Source organism: Melozone crissalis, unplaced genomic scaffold (assembly GCF_028551555.1).
Source record: "Melozone crissalis strain CALT ecotype California unplaced genomic scaffold, PUWL_Pcris_2 ptg000036l_1, whole genome shotgun sequence".
Lineage (NCBI taxonomy): Eukaryota > Metazoa > Chordata > Aves > Passeriformes > Passerellidae > Melozone > Melozone crissalis.
Window position 1 is genome coordinate 5,467,727 of NW_026535814.1, and position 19,942 is coordinate 5,487,668.

The 19,942-nt window shown below is 40.2% G+C and overlaps 1 protein-coding gene across 1 annotated transcript in view; it reads right to left on the reverse strand.

Moving 5' to 3' along the window:
* TMC1 (transmembrane channel like 1) overlaps window positions 1-19,279 on the reverse strand; it is a 119,132-nt gene extending 99,853 nt beyond the window's left edge. Inside the window, exons 1-2 of the mRNA XM_054283381.1 lie at window positions 18,834-19,279; window positions 9,771-9,861 (exon numbers count right to left, since the gene is read on the reverse strand). The gene's annotated coding sequence lies outside the window, so the exon portion shown is untranslated. The remainder of the gene's footprint in view (window positions 1-9,770; window positions 9,862-18,833) is intronic.
* Window positions 19,280-19,942: the final 663 nt, after the last annotated feature.

Below are 19,942 nucleotides of genomic sequence, written 5' to 3' on the forward strand. Positions count from 1 at the left end.
GTTTCCATGGGTCACTGTTTTCACTACCAAAGAAATCACTAGCTGAATGGTTATGACACTTCAAGGCATGCTTCTGGGAGGAAACAGAATAATAATTCATGCCTGCCAAAAGGAAATTCACTGCCCAGCAGCACCAGCCCTTGTACAGATCTTTTGCAGAGTGGCAAGAAATTCCTCTCCAGCCCCTAAATTTGCCGGACACTTCCCAGTGCCCAGATCCATGAGGACTGTCTGCACACAGCCCTGAATTTTTCTTCCCTTTGAGGCAGTGTTGTTGGAGTTTCTGAGTCACAGATTCTTATGGGCAGCTGTCCCTCACGCACAGGGTTTTCAAGGGCCTGCCCTGATGTGACTCCAGGTTAATGTACAGGAAGTCAGACACCAAAGTGGAAGACAGCGTGCTTTGTTAGCCATAACATCTGTTTCTGCAATACCTTTCCAGCTCCCTGAATGTACCAATTTCCCTTGGCCTGCTACTTTGCTGGTCATCCTCCATGTGTAACTCCTCCAAAGACAAGCCTCTTCCCTCCATTTCCCTATACTCACATAGGTTATCAAACATGTTTGCAGATACCGTGTAATGTTCAGCAACAGTGTTCCAGGAAAGCTCTGGTGTGTTTTGAATGAAAATTTTCTGATCCTCATCATTCAGACTTCTTGATAGTGCAGCCAAGCACAAAAGACCCCAGCAAAATAGCTGCTGGCAATCATGTTAAACTGGAGTAACAAACTGCCAAATGTAGATCTCTATATCAATGTAGCTTTGGTTACTCCTAAGTTAATTCAACATGCACAAAAGTCCCAGATACAATTAATAATCGTCCACAAAGTAAATATTCCCTTATTATATTTCCCATTCTGCTATGACCTGGTCACGCAACATTATTTTTTTTTATATTGGCTGGGTTTATATCCTTTTCTGTGTCAGCAAGGATTGCTACAAAACTTCACATCAGAAATATGGTAGTATAGTGTAACTCAGAATCCATCGAACCAAAAGGGAATATGGAACTCCAAAGAGACTTGATAGGTCTCAGTGAGCTAAGATTAAGGGGAAAAGTGGCATTTCAAAACTTCACTCTTGTACTAATTAAATGTAATCACAGCTAACAAGTAACTCTTCTCCCTGCGGGCTTACTGAATCTACTTCAAAGCTTTAATTCTCGATTAAATCAAAGTATAAACAGTTCCAAAAGGCATCAGAGACAGCATAGCCACTACTGGAACATTAAAATATAGCATCAGCCATTGACACAAATCAACTGATTTCTTATCTGTCCTGTACTTGTCATGATGAAACCCCCTGTTCATCTCAGTTCAATACCATTCTTTTCCTCTGTTGGCACTCAGTAATTTGCTCCTTTCTTTACAAGCAGCAATGAACTGTGGAGGTGGAACAATGAACCCTTTCATGGACAGAAAGTTAAGAAAACCCTTGTCACTGGACATTTTTTGCTATTGGTCTCTTTCTTGAGACAATGTCTGCCTATGTATTTTCAAAAAAGAGAAGGGTAAAGAAGATATTATTAAAGTTATAATGGTCCAAAAGGGTACCCTTTTCATAACACATCTCTTACCTGCACAGATGGAGAGTTCAAAGGGTAGATCCTTATTGATTATATACAGGCATTCTTTTATAAATGCTGGGAAATGTCTGCAGTTACTCATGGTTTGGCACTGTCTGTACATTCGATATCCTCATGCTGAAAGTCACAGCAGCAGGATGGGCAGGTACACCTTGGGTGGGGATGGCAGATGGGCTGCTGCAGACCCAGGACCCTGCAGTGCTGAAGCACAGTCTTGGGGAACAAAGCCAGCCCTGCTGAGCCCCCTGAATGCACGGCAAAGCCCACAGAGCCACGTTGCACGGTGTCAGTGACGCACGGAGCAGATCACAGCGGCTCACACGCTGCAGGCGCTGGGCCAGGCAAAGCTCCTCCGTCTGCTCGACTCACCAACCCATCCTAGTGCTGCTGCCATCGTCCTGCCAACGTATCCAGGCTGATAAAACTAAAAAGCAGAGACCAAGCCAAGCACTGATGCTCCCCAAAGCTGACAGTTATGTCCCTTTAAGACCTTGATAACAAGCCCAGCAAGATTTAAGCACCTCAAAATTTGAACCAAACTTTTATTTGTTAATCAGTAGCTATAGCTAGACAGTTATGATTAAGCAATTGCACTGTGAATGTTGTATGCTTGGCTAATCCTTTGTTTTAAGGGAAATTGATGGCAATCCCAAGGTGAATGGGGAGTGTGGATGAGAGCCCCCAGGGTAAAGCCAGCAGAACTGAGCAGAAACTGGGTGAAAGATAATTCCAGCAGTGAGCCATCATAGCCACTGTCCACCTATTCAAAACAGACCCCAGACTCAAGCAAAGGGAACAACTGCACCTACAGACTAAGAAGCATAGAAAACAAGTGATATAACTAATAAAAAGGGGTTTGAGTATTAAAAAATGAAAAAGTTATGTAATTGTAACCAATGAATACTGATTTATACATTGTTAAAATGTATGAATAGTGTAAAGTTTTAATGATCCATGAGCCAGGATTTCATGGGCTACCACCAAGCTCACTACTTATAATAAAATTTAGAATAAAAGATAGAAATTCCCCACCTCAGTGTGTGAATTGGTGCTATGCCTCAGGTAACAAGCTCATATCTAAAACAACAACGTAACCCTACTAATTACTAAAATTAGTGGAACTCATGGAAGGTAAAGGAGTTTGCCCATGTGGAATAACATGTGACACTGGAGCTTTCCTCCCTCTTTCAGTGGTGCACCAAGAGGTTGAATAATGACTTCCATAAGGATTTCTAGATTTTTTTTTTAATCAGATCACAACAGAAGTTTATGGTTTTAATTACAGCTGGTGAAACTGGAGTCTGTAGTCCATCCCCTCAACCACAAAGATCTTTTTCCATGAGATTTTGATTTAAAAAATATGTTCTTATTGTTCCTCTTTTCCAATGTCTGTGTTTCTCTAAGAACAAACTCAAAGGCCTTGTTTAAGCAGTAATTTATTTTGTCCTCCAACGTATTCTTTTCATTAGAAAAATACTCTGTCATTTGCTACATGGTCTGTGTCCTCCGAGAAATTGAGCAGCTCCTGAAAAGTGTGAGTGCTTAGCTCCTCATAAGGGAGGTCCAAGACAGCATCCCTCAAACAGCACTGAGAGGGAGCCAGGAAAAGGCTGATTTCAATTCCCATCCATCTTAAAAGCAGATGAATAGCTGCTGCGAGAACAAAGCCTGTGTTCGCTGGCAGAACCAAATAAAAAAATACAGTACTATTGGCCTGGGATTTAGGTTCTTCTCTGAGCACCTTCATGTTTAATGCTCAGCATCTCAGACTGGAAAAGGAGAGGAAAAGGAGAGTATGCTGTATGTCATCAAGGAAGAGAGGCCAGGAGCTCAAGCTGCATTACATGTCTGTGGTTTTGTTGTTTAGTGTTTTAGGGAACTCAAGTCAACTGAGCTTCTACCACCACCAGTGGTAGAATCCTTTCATTCAAACAATGAGAAAAGTGTCAGGACTCCTTACCTCTGCTAAAGACCCATGTGAAAGGTGGTCAGGAGATCTCAAGACAATTATTTAGTTTAAAGGGTGGCTTCCTTTTTAAAAATCCCAAGGAGTTATGTCCCCACTTTTCCAGCTTTCTCCACATCTGTCATGAATGAGTGATTTATGTCACTTAAAGAATCATCATCACAGTTTGAAAAAAAAAGGTTAAATATAAATTTCCAAAAGTATAACTAAATAAAATTCAATGTAAGATTCGCTGTATTACCTATTACATGAACTAAACATACAAAGGGAAATCATATTTAAATCAATTCATGCATGCACATAAGCACAAAGGAGTATGTACAGAGTGTATACCTGTTAAAAATTCACCTCAAGTTCAGTGAAATATTCATGTTGGATGTCTCTGCACCTTTCAACAGGTGAGGGTTGAGATTCAATGAAGGAAGGATCAGCCCAGACCCTAATGCCAGGTTTTGGTGGCCCGAGGGCTGCAAATTGCAAAATTGCTGAATTCCAAGGGGTGATGCAATGGGAGGGAGGTGCTGGGGCAGCTACTGTGGCCCAGCAGAGCTCCAAGAGCTTCATCCAGGACTGTTGCTTAGGGTCAGATGTCTGTCAGTCCTCCCCTTGGCCATAACCTGGGTTGGAATTTTCCTCAGAAGTCCAGTAAATATAATATTGTTTCATGCAGGCAAATAGTACATAATATTCCAAGGTGTTAGACAACAGCAGTTGGTTAGGCAGCAGAATTCCCAAGGAACACTATTTTTGATAAGCTCAAAGGGAGCTTACAGCCCATCAATCACGGTGGAGGCCCATATAGAATTCCTGGGATGTAGAGCAGCCAGAGTTGGAGGGTAAGGAACCATTAAAATCAACACTGGAAGGTTTATTAACACTAGCATGACAGTAGATGAAATTTTAAGTAGCAAAAAATGTATGCAACAATGTAATTAAAGCTGGCATCATAATGCTTAATACCTCAAAGGGCCTGAAATAAGGCTACCCTGGCAACTTTGACTTTCCAACACTACATTTCACAAAGTTGATATTTCTTTCTCAGAAACTTCTGGGCTACAAAGTATTCACTTAACAAAGCTTTATGAAAAGCTTTGTTTCTGGTTATGGAAAAGATAATGTTTTGTAAAACCTGGGCTTCAAAGACAACCTTGAAAAATATTATTTTTAAAAATATTCTAATTGATTTTAGCTGGGGAAAATAAAAAAATAAAAGACAGCAAAAACTGACATAACTCTCAGCAAAGTTTAAAGTTCAATGAAGTCTCCCTGTTCCTAAAAATGAGCAAAGTGCTTTTGTTACAGTGACCATGGAAAGGTACAATAATTAGATCTCACTTTTGAAAGTCATAAAATAACCACAAAACCTTCTTACAAGAAAACTACATCTTAACTCTCAGTCCTTAAGTTGAAAACCTAACCACTGCTAATCATTGCTACTTGAAACCACAGCATTTTCAGTACAAAAACTTCTCTTGTGACCTCTTGCCTTGTCTTGCAAACTTCTGCTGAGCTGATGAATGAAGCCATTATCACTCACCAGCAGCAGAAGTTCCTCACAATGCTTTTCTCCTTTCTGAAAAGGTGAGCATGCACAAGGCTCAGCAAAAGCAATCTGCTAATCTAAAGACATATAATTCTTTGTGACACACCATCTAAACATATATTCATGGGCCACATCTCCAGCTCTTCTTTCACCATCAACTGGAACTGAAAAAGTGTGAAAATTAGGAAGTGCTCATGTGACCTTAGAAAATGCAGATGAAAAAGATCTGTGTAATGCTGGATCATCTGAGCAAAGGGACATTGATGAAGATGGTGCACAGATAATTTTCAGAAAAATCAAAATTGCTATTAGCAAATGCTAAGATTCTTCAGTGGGTGATAAACACTAACAGACAGGCCTGGTTAATTCTCCCAATCAGTAAGAAATCATATCAGACATGAAATGATTAATGGTCTTGTGATCCCTAAAGTTACAACATGCTGTAAGACTTTATCTAAAATTTTACTTTCAGTAATGTAAGTGGTACTACATAGTGAAAATCATTAATATAAGCTTTTTTAAAAAAAAGGGAAAGAAAAAGTCATTGTTTGACATGCAGTCATGTACAGTGACTCGGTGACAACAGACTGTTTACTAACAGACTGTTGTGCGAAAGAAACTGATTCATTATCTGGTGTGCAACAAGCCAATAATTACACACTCTAGAGGGGCATTGATTGTTTACTTCAAGGTTGCACAAGCCTGGATGCCTGGTGGCATGCCACAAATCAAGCATTTCACCTATTAAAGCTGTCTAGTATTGATACATTTTTAGTAAACAAAGGAATTAGTGTTCATTTGCCACAATGCCACAATACATACTTGTTACATAGTTCTTATTAATTAATGTACTATTTTCTACTGGGTAATGATTCTCTTGCTTCTCATGCTAATTAGTCTGTCTGCTCATTCTTTCTCTTCTCTTGAGTCAGTGGGCTTCTTGGGTTTGCGGTCTGAGCTGGTGGTCTCAGGTTCCCCTGCAGGAATTACCTTTTACCCAGTCAGAGCTAATTTCAGCACAGTTGCTTAGTTGGCTTTATTAGTTTCTCCCTTATCTTGGGAGTTCTACCAGATGTCACATAAATTCTGCATTCTTTGTGTCCAATATCAGCGAACATCGTTTCTTCCCAAGCCTTGTTAAACCTCCCCTAGATCTGAGATCATTGAAGCTTGTCATGCCCTAAACTTAAACAAGGATTTATTTTTCTGGTACATGGGCATCATTTAGAGTTTGCTTGTTAGCTGCTATCTGTTTCACAGATTAAATCTCCCTTCTTGTTGATTAGGCTTGAAAGCATACAAAGATCAAACATCAAAGAACATCCTTTCTTAAGAAAACTTTTACATATGCCACATGTTGGAATAAGACAGTACATCAAAGATTAGTATAAACCTTTGCAGCTGTTTTGTTCTTATCATCTCACCCTTTAGGGACTCAGTTAAATGTGCATTTTTAGAATGCTGTGTTTTCTAGAAAAATTGTCCACAGTATTATTTCTACCACCAGTTCCTCTGAGCTGCCAGGTAACTCCTTCAATTGACAGGGTGTGACCCCAGCCTCACTTGGACCTGTTGTCAGCCCTTAACTACCTTACAACAGGTTGGCTTTCCTTGTGCCCCACCTATGCACCTTGGCACCCTGTCAATGTGATGTAATTTCACACTACCCTGACCACAGGAAAGAAAAGAGAGAAGAAATTTTACATGCCAGAGTTAAAATAAGAAATAATTAATTGTACTACAGTGGGATGGGGATGGGCCTTGACATCCATAGCTAAAGAACAGAAAAGGAAGGGATCACAGAAAGCTTTCCCAACAGGTATTTTAGACCCAAGAGGAATGAGTTGCTTCTTTCCTCTAAAGTATAAGCCATGGTTAAAACACAAGGAGGAGAAATTAATCAAAAAATGTAAAATCAACTGCCTACACCATAAGAAATATTTTTGAATAATAAATAATAAAATTTGAATAAGAAATTTTTGAATAAGAAATAATAATTTTTATTTGAAATTTTGAGAGGAATAGGAGCATGCAGAATGTCCAGATGCTAGCACCAGGTAAGATGACACATAAATGTATACAAATACAGCCCATGGGCTCTCCATTCCTATTTTCTGCAGTTTTGAGCCTGTAAGCAGCCAGCAATCCATTCAAATCCTTTAATAAAAGCCAGGGTTCATGACTGTAACCTCTCTAATGTCACCATTGGTTTGGCACAAGCACTTACAAGAATGACAAATTTTACAGTTGAAATGCGAAGAGTCCTTGCACAAAGGGGGGATGAGAGCCAAAAGCATAGAAACCCTTCCACCACCATCCTGCCCAATTCTGGACACAAGACAAGACAGCGGCATGCAGACAAGCCAATTCTTTGTCTGCTTTTTTCCTAGAGCACACACCAGCACTGCTACAAGACAGCTGCAAGCTGGAAAGCAAAACTCAGTGCACTTACATTCTTCTGCTCAGCCAGAAGTCAAGCTAGAAATGTTCACTCAATTCTGGATATTTAAATGCAGCACCAAGGCAATTGGAGAAAAGCAAAAATCAGAGGTGGGCTTGAGTGTATGCTAGTTTTCTCTTTATAGAGAGAATGGTAAAATAAATCAGTTCAGCAGTGGATGTGCCAGGCTGAGTTTCAAAGCCATAAGCTATGACATCTTTTTTTGGTGGGGCTTTTAAAATTTTTTCCAATATATCTTCTAATGGCTGCAGGGCTGCTCTAAAGACCAAGTAGAAAGCCATCCTAATGACATAAATGAAATGTGTGAGTTAAATAGCAGGGTTGTTGTGATTTCTGTGTCACAGGCGGGGTAGAGGGACAGAATCATCATGACCCTGTACTGTGGAAGCATGCATCCTTTGTGGGAGGATGAAAAAAGAAGAAAATGGGAAAGCAATGCTCTGGTCACCACATGCTAGTGGGCAAGAACCCTAGGCAGGCCCCAGCCACCGTGTGAAAGAGACAACAGAGCCATGCTGTACCTCACAACAGCCTTTCCATGCTCCTGTTTGCAGCAAAGCTCATGGGAGAGACATCTTAGAAAATCCCATGATAAAACACCAATGAAAAACTTCTGATATACTTCCAGACAGAGAGGTCACAAGTCATTTGTGCCATTCTCAGAATCTCCACAGAAATACCACTGGTATAATCTTTAAAACTTCTCCTAACTTGTCACATTGCTACTGCCTATGCACTAGACTTTTAAAAATCTAGGCCCAGGCTAGAAACCTAAAACAAGATTATTTTCCACTCAGTGTAGCTCAGTCAGTACAGTTTGCAAGACCACTGATGTCTAAACTGAAACAAAGCCAGCTAAGCTGGTTAGGCTGTGGGTAAACAAACACGATTAAGATTTTCCTATTGTGCCATTGAGCAAACACAGAGGAAGAACAGTTCAGAACCTTCCCTCCTGCTCCTGTAATACTGTCTTTCTGGTAGTATAAATCAGATCTCCAGCAGGTAGTCACCAAAAGGCTACTCTGAACTGCTTAACTCACAGGTTAACCACCCATGGGCACCCTCTGCTTGTGTCCTGGCTCACATCAGGGCTTATCTGTGCCCAATGAAAGGCCTGGACACTCTCTCCTGTCCCTCTGCTACTCAGCAAAGTCACAGAACCTTATTTAGTAGTAGAAGCCAATAAAATTGCACATAACACCTAGGTTAATTTTGCTATGCAGAGGGAAGGGATTAATACCCAATGTTCAGACACAAAACTTTCTAAGTGTCTGTCTGCAGGACGTGGTGAGGTATCATGACTGAAAATTCATCAATAGTTTCCAGGTGAATTCCTGAGACAGGCTGAAACAACAAGCAAGACACAAGAAAATCTGTAGGCAGAATTTCCATAGATTTTTGTATTTTCCTCTCATTACCAGTTTCATTATTTCATAATATTTTGGAATTTTATCACTAATGACACTTAGACTACATTTAAAATGTTCTGGGATAGACAGCCTGAAGTCTAGAGGGTAAACACGCTCTTTTCTATATTAACAAAAAAACACTGGTATTTTTTCCCAAAGAATAGCAAAGAGAAACAGAGAATGGAAAAATGCAAACTATAATCTCTTCATGGTTCAATTGTCCTGATACCCTGAAACCATTTTCTATGCTCTCTCACCTGTGCATCCTTGGTACCTTCCTTGGGAAGAAATATTCATCTTGATTATCTATTTGTCATAAAACCAGCTTCCCCAAAAGAGAAAAACTAGTATTTCGTATCATCCACAGGTATTTCTACAAGGTTCTGGTTTAGGCTTAGTAACTACTACAGTTTTGCATCTTTGGCCTCATTCTGTTGTCCTAATTGCAGGTATGCAATGTTCATATTATTTACATTTTGTTCCATTACAAACAGTTAGAGTTTCATAATCAAAGGACGTGAGTAAAATATGTTATAATATATTAGGGCTAATTGTGCTCCTCTGTTGGCTGTCACCTTTTATAACTATTCCTTATTCTCAGCTACATAATTTTAACTACTTTGAGGTCATCATTTTGAGACTGATGAAAATCACAGTTATGTTTCTTTTGGTTCCTTGAGTAACTCAGCCAATTTCCTAAGCGCACCAATTTCCTCACCCCTGGCTTTGATCCTATTAAGAACTGGCTTCAATTCCACTTTTCTCAATATGGCTCCAATATTGCTGAGTATGCAGGTCAACTAACTCGGCTATGCATGTTATACCTCAAGCGATGTGGAATGCCAGGTTAAATCCCATGCCTCGGCATTGTTCCAGTTTGTACTTGACAAACAGTCCTGTGGAAGAAACAGAAGCAGTCCTGTGACCTGTTAGCTGGAATTTAGGCAAGTAGAGATGTTTAATTAGTGCATTCACTGACAGATTCCCAGTCTGCCTTCATGCACTGCACTGCCTCTGTAGCACACAGATGCCTGGTTCCCTGTATGATGTTCCTTCTCCCCATGACCTCATCCTACACATCCACTCTCAACTCTCTTTTTTGTCAAAGATTGCATTTTTTCATTGACATTAGAAAAGCATTTTTGATCCCAAATGGTTTCTTAATTTTCAGAGGATACAGGAAGAAGTTTGAGATTGCCAGGTGAATCAAAACAGATTACAAGATGCCAGAGATACAGTTAAGTCTGCAAACAGGTAGCTCTGTCTTTGCCAGAGAAAAAAAGTATAATATAGCAAGTCTGCTATACTGTACTGAAAAATCACTCCTGTTCCACCAAAATATTTCTGGCATTAGTAAAATAAATCTGCTTTCCTGTTTCTCCTACAGATGAACAAAGCCACAGGTACAAAAACACAGTTTTGGCATTAAAAGGTGTGTGCACCAGAAGAGTCTGTAGCACAGACTCAGTCAGAGATAACATCAAGATGTATCTGTTGAATAAACTTTCATCACAATTATCTAATTCCTAATTTGGCTAAGAGGCATTTAAAAAATGAGGTTTCAAAATTAGCAGTTGTACCTACAGAACATAATTAACAGAATGTCTATTTAAATACCCAATGGCTGTGTGCATGACTTTCTGTGCACTGGGAGAGGGAAATTTCCCAAATATAAAGCTACCAGTTAAAACAAACAAACAAACAAACAAACAAACAAACACTCCACCAAAGATTACACAAATATAAATTCAGATTATTCGGTTTTTGCCAGTGAAATCAGACTTCATTAAGCTCTGCCATACTCCATATCTTAGTTTTGTGTTTTATGGGCTGCAGTAATCATTTTTGTCAAAACACAGCTCATAGGTATATTGCTTCTGTCTTGCAAAAGCTAGCTCCTTTGAACAAAGGAAATAAATGTTTCCAATATTAAACTACACTCTTAGGTGTAATTATGCTCTGTTGTGCTTTTCAAATGTTGAAGTGATAAATCAAGTGAAGCTGAATAATAGGGGCGAGATAAACTCCCATTTGGGTTACCATTTTTGGTGTAACCAAAGCAATACAATGTTATTGTATTCCTTATCTACCTGTGCTCAAAATTGTTACTGTCTCCTCAAAACCCTGCGGCCAGAAATTAAACCACCGGGCAGCAGAGGGGTGTGCTGGCTCCTTACACAAGTCAGAGCCGCCCAAGCTGAGTTCTCCTGTTTGTTGGCTTCACTCTTAGGCTCTCTCTTGCCTCTCTCGCTTCTTGCCTCTTGGCTCTACTGGCAGCAGCAGCAACCCAAGAAGCTGCATTTCGCAATCAAAAACTGTTTCAGAGTGAATTTGCAGCAGAAACGGCCAGAGGGTCCCATTTCCAGTGCTTGTTTTTGCCCCCGCACCACAGCCCTGTGAGCAGCAGCATTGACAGCTATGGAGCACAGGAGCAGGAGGCGAGACACAGTCTGTCTGACTTGCCCAAGCCGGCTGCTCGCTCTCTGCTGCCGACAGTAGGACATCATCCCTCCGTGAGTTCCGGCCCCTCAGCGAGTACCACCGCCCGAGCTGCCAGCAGCACCGGCAGACAGAGCCGCTGCCGCCAGACACACGGACGGGGAGGGCAGGGCAGGGCTGCCGCCGCCTCCCTCTGTCCCCCCACGGCCGCGGCAGTGGGGCCGCTCTGCCGGCCCAGGGTCACTCTGCGCCCGGGGTCACTGAGGTTTCAGCACCTTTGCAACTAGTGCCAGTCACTGATGTTTTCCACCTGCTGTTGTTCTGAGGGGTTTTTGTAAACTGTTCTTTTGTCACTTACATCTACTCACATTTCATTCCCCTTATCGGTGGAAAGGGGTTGGCTAAACTACGGGGGAGGTAATTCACTTTAGACTGTGCACTCCCTTAACTTGTCTAAAACCAAAACCTACACCTCCTTCAACAAATAGTTTAGTGAGAAATGCTACTAACTTCAAAAAAATGTAAAAGGTTTATTAAAACCTTATGAGAAGTACAACAGAAGACTGAATAGAGAAAATATCTCGGCGCTGGGAGTAGAGGATTTTTCCCACCACATGCTCATCCACACCACGGAGGTTTTGCCTTTTAGCCTTTCAGCCCCTCCCAAAGTTCTGTCCATTGACTCCTTCCGCACTGTCCAGCGGTGGAGTTCACTTCCTTAAATCTTGATTGGAGGTCAGGCGCTGCCATAGTAATAAGCAGACCCTCCCAAATGTCCCAAACCCAGACCACCCCCTGACAATGTAAGGGGGGTAAAACATAAGTCTAGAAAACTTCTCTGAACACATATACGTGATATTTGTGTTTTAATTGTGAAAGTCAGCCATCACATTACTCATCTATCACAGTCTGACTCATGGGAAAGAAGGGACAAGACCAAGCTAATGAGGTGATAGTCAATTACTTCTTGAAACCTGACCACTTAAAAAAGGTATCTGCTGGCCACTGCATTTCTTTTCAGGAAAAAAAATAATTAGTTTCTCTTACATGTGAATCTTTGGAACACACTTTAAAAAGGCTTGCTTCAACATGTACAAAAGAACCTTGCACAGCTTCTTTCTGATGGGGTTTTGATGATAGAGAAAATATCTTTTGCAAATGTCCTGGAAATACCACTACTGTGACCATGAGGACAGAGAATTGGATGGACAATTCTGGATTTAAATTCTACTGAACTGAGAAACCAGAGCTCCAAGAATTCAGTCCAATATGAACACCTTTTGTAACTCCCCCATGACTACCTAACTTTAAAATCTGCCTTAGTCATAAACTGTGAGATTTAAGAAAAAAAATTTGATATTCAAACCTGAGGATAATAGAAAGATTATCAATGGAAAGAAAGAAAGAATATCAGAAAGAATAATGCTAAAAATTAAAAAGTGTTTAAAACAAATAAATAAAGCCCAGATACTGAAAATTCAACAGGATGAAAAGATATATATGATATGCAGCATGCTTAGGCATACTGGAGAAAGAAGCAAGAAAGAATTAATACTTCCTTAGAATTTCTATGCCACACAGAAATATATTTTCCCAGACTAAGAAATGTTAATAACATTATTTTATTATACTGTATTGCATTGTGTTGGATTGTATTCTGCTGTATCATATGGTATTGTGTTGTATCATATTGTATAGTACTGTATTTTTTGAATGCATCTTTTATTAAAGGACTATTATAGGGATTTTCAGACCTATGGCGACTGAGTTTGCAAGACCACTGGTGAGCCTCAATAAACAAAGCCAAAGTGTCTAGGAAGGTGTCCCCTGGAGTTACTCATGATAGACCTGGAAATCTCCTTTAATACTGTCACATTGAGGACCCACTCTCAGTGGAGATTCTCCCTGCCTCTGCAGCCTTCAACCTCCAGATCATGAAGAAAACAAACTAAACTGGCCTATCCCACCTATCAGCACAGTAGAAAAAGTAATCAGGTGCCACGGGGAGACATTCACATCAGTAAATTTGCTTCTCAGGCTGTATGTCTAGAAACAGGTTTAACTGAGTCTGTGAACTAGCTTGGCAGGCTGGGCTAATATTTAACAAGGAGAGCACTGTGAGCACTGATGTAGTCGCCAAAGGATTAAACAAATGGCAGGGCACCAAGGATCCTTTGATTCTTCCACTGTCACCACACATGCTCTTGTCCTAGTCTATTAGATAAATATGTTTGAAAGTTTGTACATAAATCCACACTTAGGTATTGATCTGATTTCTAGAAAGGTTCAGCGTAATTCCCACTTTCATTCCAGTACAGCAGGCCCTCTTCATCCCAGGAGAGAAATGCGCCTTCTGCTAAGAGTGGGAGCTTTATAAAAGAAGCAGCAAATGTAATGAGATCAGCAAGAAAAATGATACCTGTTTTATGTATCAATATAATAAATCAGTGTTACAATAATTGGATTTTTTTCATTTTAATTCAGGTTAAAATAGCATGCAACATTACCCAAAATGGCAAGATACTCTGGCAAGTGCACCTGTATAGACAGTTCTACCTGCTGCCATCTGCATTCCTTTCTGTATCACCATTATTCTATATTCTAGGTAAACACTACCCTTATTCTTTTATAAATTAATTCTCCCTCCCCCTCTCTCTCTTTTTTTTTTTTATTTTTTTTTTTTTATTAAGACTATCAAAGGGACAAGCAGAAGCTAGAAACTGTCGAAACTGGTGCCATCAGGTCTCTGAAAATGGGTCAGGAATGCACAGACAATCTTCAAGGGCTGAGAAATGAATAAACAGGTAACATAAAGGCTTGTGGTGACTTTGGAGGGCCACGAAGTAAATGCTTTCTCAGAGTTGGTAATTCTGCATGTTCTTTATGTTTCAAACTTCATTCTTAGCAGTTGGCAGCATGTTTTTTTCCAAACATATCTTACTTCTGGATATGAAACATGAATACTACTATCTTAATCAAAATTACCTGTATTTGTTCACAAGGCTTTTAAAATACAGTGTTACAGAGAATTTAAAGACTTGCCAAAACAAGAACATGGACAGTTCTGAAAAGAGTCTGATGCAAATGGCTAATGAGAGAAAGTTCTTCATTGACGTTTTCACATTCACAAATTGAGGAAACATCATCTAAGCCACAGCAAGAATACAGGGTTGGCATGCAATTAATCCCTTTGCAGAAGTCACTACATGAAACAAGTCATTATGGAAATCAGTCCAATGTGCATCTTGGTTTTCTTGAGTTGCTACGTACTTCTCAAAAGTTACTTAAATCAAGATGTTCAAAAGATTTAAAGAATTTTAGGTAAATGGATCTCTAGGTGTTGTAACTTGGACACCTTGAAGGACGCATTAGGCTTCTGTTCAGGGTGGAGCTTACAGGAACTTTGCCAAAGCATGTTCCTTAAAGACTGTCTCAGACTGTCTATGCATCAGACAGCTGGCTTCTCTAGGGATGCATTGTTAACCTCTGTGTGAGTTACAGCAGAATTACGAGGGGATACAATGGAGATATTTGAGATTTCTGGTGTGCTTGCAAATCTAGTGATACGTAGAAATTTGGTGTTATCAGTCAATGAAATTCTGCTAATGAATACCTGTGAATACAGAGCAGTGTCTTTATGACACCTTAAATTGCAGTAACTGCCACGATGCCTATTCATGGACATTCATGTGCTACAGCACACTGAAATACCATAACTCCATATTCCACAGGCCACTGAACATCTAAAAAACCCAGAAAATAAGCAGGACCTCAGAAGCATGTTAGAATTTTAGCTAGATGGGAGGCTTGGATGCTTCACCAAGCAACTTGTGCAGTCTGAAGGTGATATGCTTTACATGATATAGATAAAATTTTCAGTCAATCCTTACTGTCCCAGAGAACATTTTAACATAAAACCCACTAAATTTGCAGAAAGAAGTTATTTGTGTGCTGATCCATTTTTATCCAGTTTTGCAGGCATGCAGGTATTTGTGGACACCCCTGAGAACTGAACCAAAGACCAAACAAATTGCTTTTAAGCTTCCAGTACTCAGAGGTAGTCTCTCCTCAGTGCAAAGACGTTAAAAAGACGAAGGGTATATCAGAATGGGACATCTGCCCTTCTATTTAAATGTATGTCCATCTAAAGCATCTGAATATATTTATTGTAGTGTGCTTATTTTCCTTTGAAATCAAACCGTATTTAATAGTCTTCTTTTAAGTCATGATTATTATTTCCTATAGTCACAAATTGCATGGACTGTTAGGTATCCACATGTAGCCATGAAATCCAAATAAAACTATAAATAACATATAATACACAATTTAAGTAATGCTATAAAACAATAAAATAATATAAATAAATATTAGAACCAGGGGCTATCAATCAGTTTTTCTACAAAAGGCATCTTTCAGTGAAAAGTAAGCATAAACCCTAATGCTCAGTTAAGGTCTGTTAAAAAATTAAACAGGAAGCAAATTTTCAAAGACCAGTAACTCTGAGTAATGCCTCATATTAGCTCTAGTCATCTGAAGTTGGCAGTATGCTGTCTTTTCCTGTTCTGAGGAACATTTTTGTCCTGATATGCAAGTTTCAGTTATGCCCTTAAAATTCCATCTTTTAAAATGTTCCATACTTGTCATAAAATAATTTTGGCTTCTTTACACCCAATACCCTAAACCTAAATGTAAACCAGTTTTACATTCACTTTGTAAAAACCCATTCATTACAATGTTGCTAGCACTTCATGAGTCTTCATATTGCACCAGATGTAAAGTTTATTCCTTTCTATGTCCTTGATCCAGTCTTAGCTTCAAGGCATAAGAATTCCTTGGGCTCTTCTGTACAAAGGATCTAAGCAGCTTAAAAAGGTAAATTTCTTTTATGGTTCCACCAATTCATTCTCTGAATTTCATTCTCTGAAATTCTCACCAATTTTCATTCTCTGAGGAAATTTACTGTAGGTTGGTTTTGACACAATACTCTAGTATTTATGGTGTTCCCAAAGAACCCTATATGAAAGTATTGGGGTACAGGGAAGGGAGAGAAGACATTTTTCTGAGGAAGCTGAAAACAACAATAGTATTGTCCTGAAAACTCCTATGAGGAGAGAGTTAAAACTTGTGCTGGTCTTGGGGGGTAGTGGAGGGGGGGGTGTGGGTGTTCTTCCTTAGACCTAATGAGGGCATTCATAGACCACTATTGTAATATGCTGCCAAATATTTGCATATTTGTGGCAAGCAAATTATAATCCACAGATCCAAATTTGCTCAAAAGCATTGAAAAGATAGAAAGGTGACCTGCTCCAAGTGAAGTTGTAGGAATGCTTTTATGTCACACAGAAATCCAAGTGATTGCTGTGCCCTGACGAGTTTATATTTTGTATGACATACGTCCTTGTGTCAGTTTAGAAACCCAGTTTACAATTACATCAGGCAAAAGGAAAGGTAGTAAGAAAGGCACACTCTGTCCAGGGGTAGAGCTGGGTAGTTTAACAGGCTCTGTACAGCTACACAGACAAAAGAATGTTGCCACCACCATGAGCATTATGTGAACAAGGACACTGCTCACCTGTATTGAAAAAACAGGTGCTGCAGATTGATCTGCTTCCATGTTGCAGTTTCTCCGTTACCTCACCCCTCCGACCTCTCTACCGATCAGCACTGCAGCTACAACATCCATCTCCAAATGCTCATCTCTTTTGTGAAAAATTAAAACACATTTGTTGATTCTCCAGGAATAAGAACTGGTCACTTTTCAGATTCCCTGTATCAGGACCACAACACAACTACAGTTTGGTCTTTGCTTAGAAGATGCTCAAAAATACAGAGAAATCCAACAAGGCAAATTAGGGCAACAATTAGGTTTTAATTGTTAGATACATAAAATAAAGTACTAGACTGGGCAGAAATTTCCTGCAGTCTGAATGACCCTATCTGACTCCTATTCAAATGTAGGAAGGAAAAAAAAAAAAAGAAAATAATTGAGAGGAAGATACATGGCCAAGTAAAGCAAATAGTCTATCCTCTTATTGCATAAAAAAAAAAAAACCAAAACCACAACAACAACAAAAGAAACCTAGCATAATTTAGATCAGTGGTCTCCACTGATAAATTTGTCAGGGCAGGGCACAGCAATTACTTAGATTTCTGTGTGACATAAAAAGATTCCTACAACTTCACTTTTTTTTGTGCATCCCCATTAGTAAAGCATTTTTGAGCACACACGCCTAGCATACAAATATTTATTTTATCAGTTGTACACATACATTACTGAAGTTCTAGTATTTCCTTCTGGCACCCCATTAGATCATTTCATGTGGGCCCACTTTAGACACCACTGATTTAGATCATCTAAGTATCTTAAAAAACTGCAGTGCTTTGGAACACAGAAACATCCAAACACGTGGGCTTCTTCCTTAAAATGTTGCAGAAAAGAGTTGGATGGAGAAATCTCTATTAGCTATGGTCAGATATAGTTTTCCAGTCACAAGTAAAGACTATCAAACCACGGATTATATTCTGTGCATTGATTCCAGTTTTAAAATAATTCAGTCATTAGAGAAATTAAACTAGTAGCTGGCCCAGCCACTGGGTAATGTTGATGAAGAACTACTTAAAGCACCATCAGAAAGCAAGGTACAAAAAGTATCATATATTAAAAAGAGGTCTTGAAAGTTGAAAGTGAGAGCTATGAGAGCAGAGTGTGAGCATTTGCACAAAGAAAATACTATGCAGAACAGTCCATGAACTGATACAACTTTTGGGAGCACGGCAAACTCTGAAGATTAAAATGAGTCTGGACAGTGGTGTGTCATTGGCACAACAAGGAGGGGAAATTGAGAAGCGCTGGCCAGGATCAACACAGCCAGCTTCATTGAGGCACTTATTCATCACAGTCACAGAGATGCACAATTCAGTGTGCCTTACAATACACCATAGTAATGATAATTCTAATATCATAATACGTATAATTATAAAAATAATTAACTATTATCTTGTTGTACCTTGGAACAGAAGTTCACAATATTTTCAGTAGTACACAGAAAAAGAATATGAAGACCCTGTACTCTTGTCATCTTCTAAATTTCTTTTAAATGTCAGCACTACAGAGGAAAGTAGCAGGGAGAAAGCACTGGCAGTCTTTTACTGTCCTTCTTAGGTGAAAGCCTAAAATTATATGCCATAAACTAGTCCAACGTATTTTAGAGAAGAATGGATGGGAAAGATGGTCACTCTGTCCTCTGTTAGACTGCATCCCATAAATGTCTAAAAACAATGTATCTCCACCGAAACGTTTCAGGAATGCTACACCTCAAGTCTCTTCAGAGGGCAGATGCCCTTCATCAGGAGATGAGCTTACAGTCTTTCAAAGGAGTTTCTGGAGCCCTGCTCAGATTCCCAAACCACTTTTTCCTGCTTGCCTCACCTGCCAAGTTCTAGGTACCCATGTTCTTGAAGAACTCACAACATGCAACAAGAAACAATAGCTCTAAGACAATGGAAGCAGTATGTTTCTCCTCTACAACGAATATGTCTATCAGAGAAGACTTCTTTAAAAGTGTGTCCCTCAAACCAGTCACCCATTTCCACAGAAGGCAGCTTGCTTGTGATGCTGCTAAGCAAACAACAGGAGGTCCAAAATCATTGTCGTTTGAAGCTGTGGGTTCTAAGGATGCACATATTCTTTTGCTCCTTGTGATGAAATCATAGGGTTACCCTGGGGGTGTTCCTCCTTTTATGGGTCCCTAATATTCCAAACATCACAAGTTAGAAAATGTCTCCAAGGCAGTTTTTTGTGAATCTCACGGTATTTTTGAAGGTAGTAACCTCTTAAGGATAAGATTCAGTCCAAAATAGCATATGGAATTAGCTCATCATTGGGTTAAGTAAAACATACAGTTATTTCCTTATTCATTCTGTCCTGTGAAGCTCAGCTCTTCAGAGCAGCGACGGAACAGTTATCAGACACCTGGCAATTAAATTTGTAATCGGCAGTTTAAATTGGACGTTCTCTTCCCTTTCGGAGAAATGCTCCTGCATTTTGACATTCCATCTCACAAGATGGCTGAATCTTGTAGGCAAATTTAGGTCAAATAAAAAGAAAGAAATACCCAAGAAAAATATGTTTTAAAGGCAATCTACGTTCTCCAAGGCTCCAAGAGCGCCGCAGCGTGCCGGCGCTGAGGCGCTCCGTCCCCAGGACACCTAGCGGTAATTGCGCATCTAGCAGGCGCTCCGGCAGCTAGGAGCCTTCCCGGCCCGGGCTCCCGCGCTCGGTGACGTGGCTTGGGGACAGAACGGCGGGCGGGCACCGGGAGCGCCCCGCCCCAGAGCGGCAACGGGCGGAGCGCGGGCCGGCAGCACGCATGCACCGGCGGGCGGGCAGAGGGAGGAGCCGCGTCCGCCGGGCGGGCTGGGCTCCTCCCTCCTCCTCCTCCTCTTCCTCCTCCTCTTCTTTTTCCTCCTCCTTCCACTCCTCCTCCTCCTCGTCGCCGTCTTCTTCTTCCCCTTCCCCACCCACCCGCCTCCAGCGCT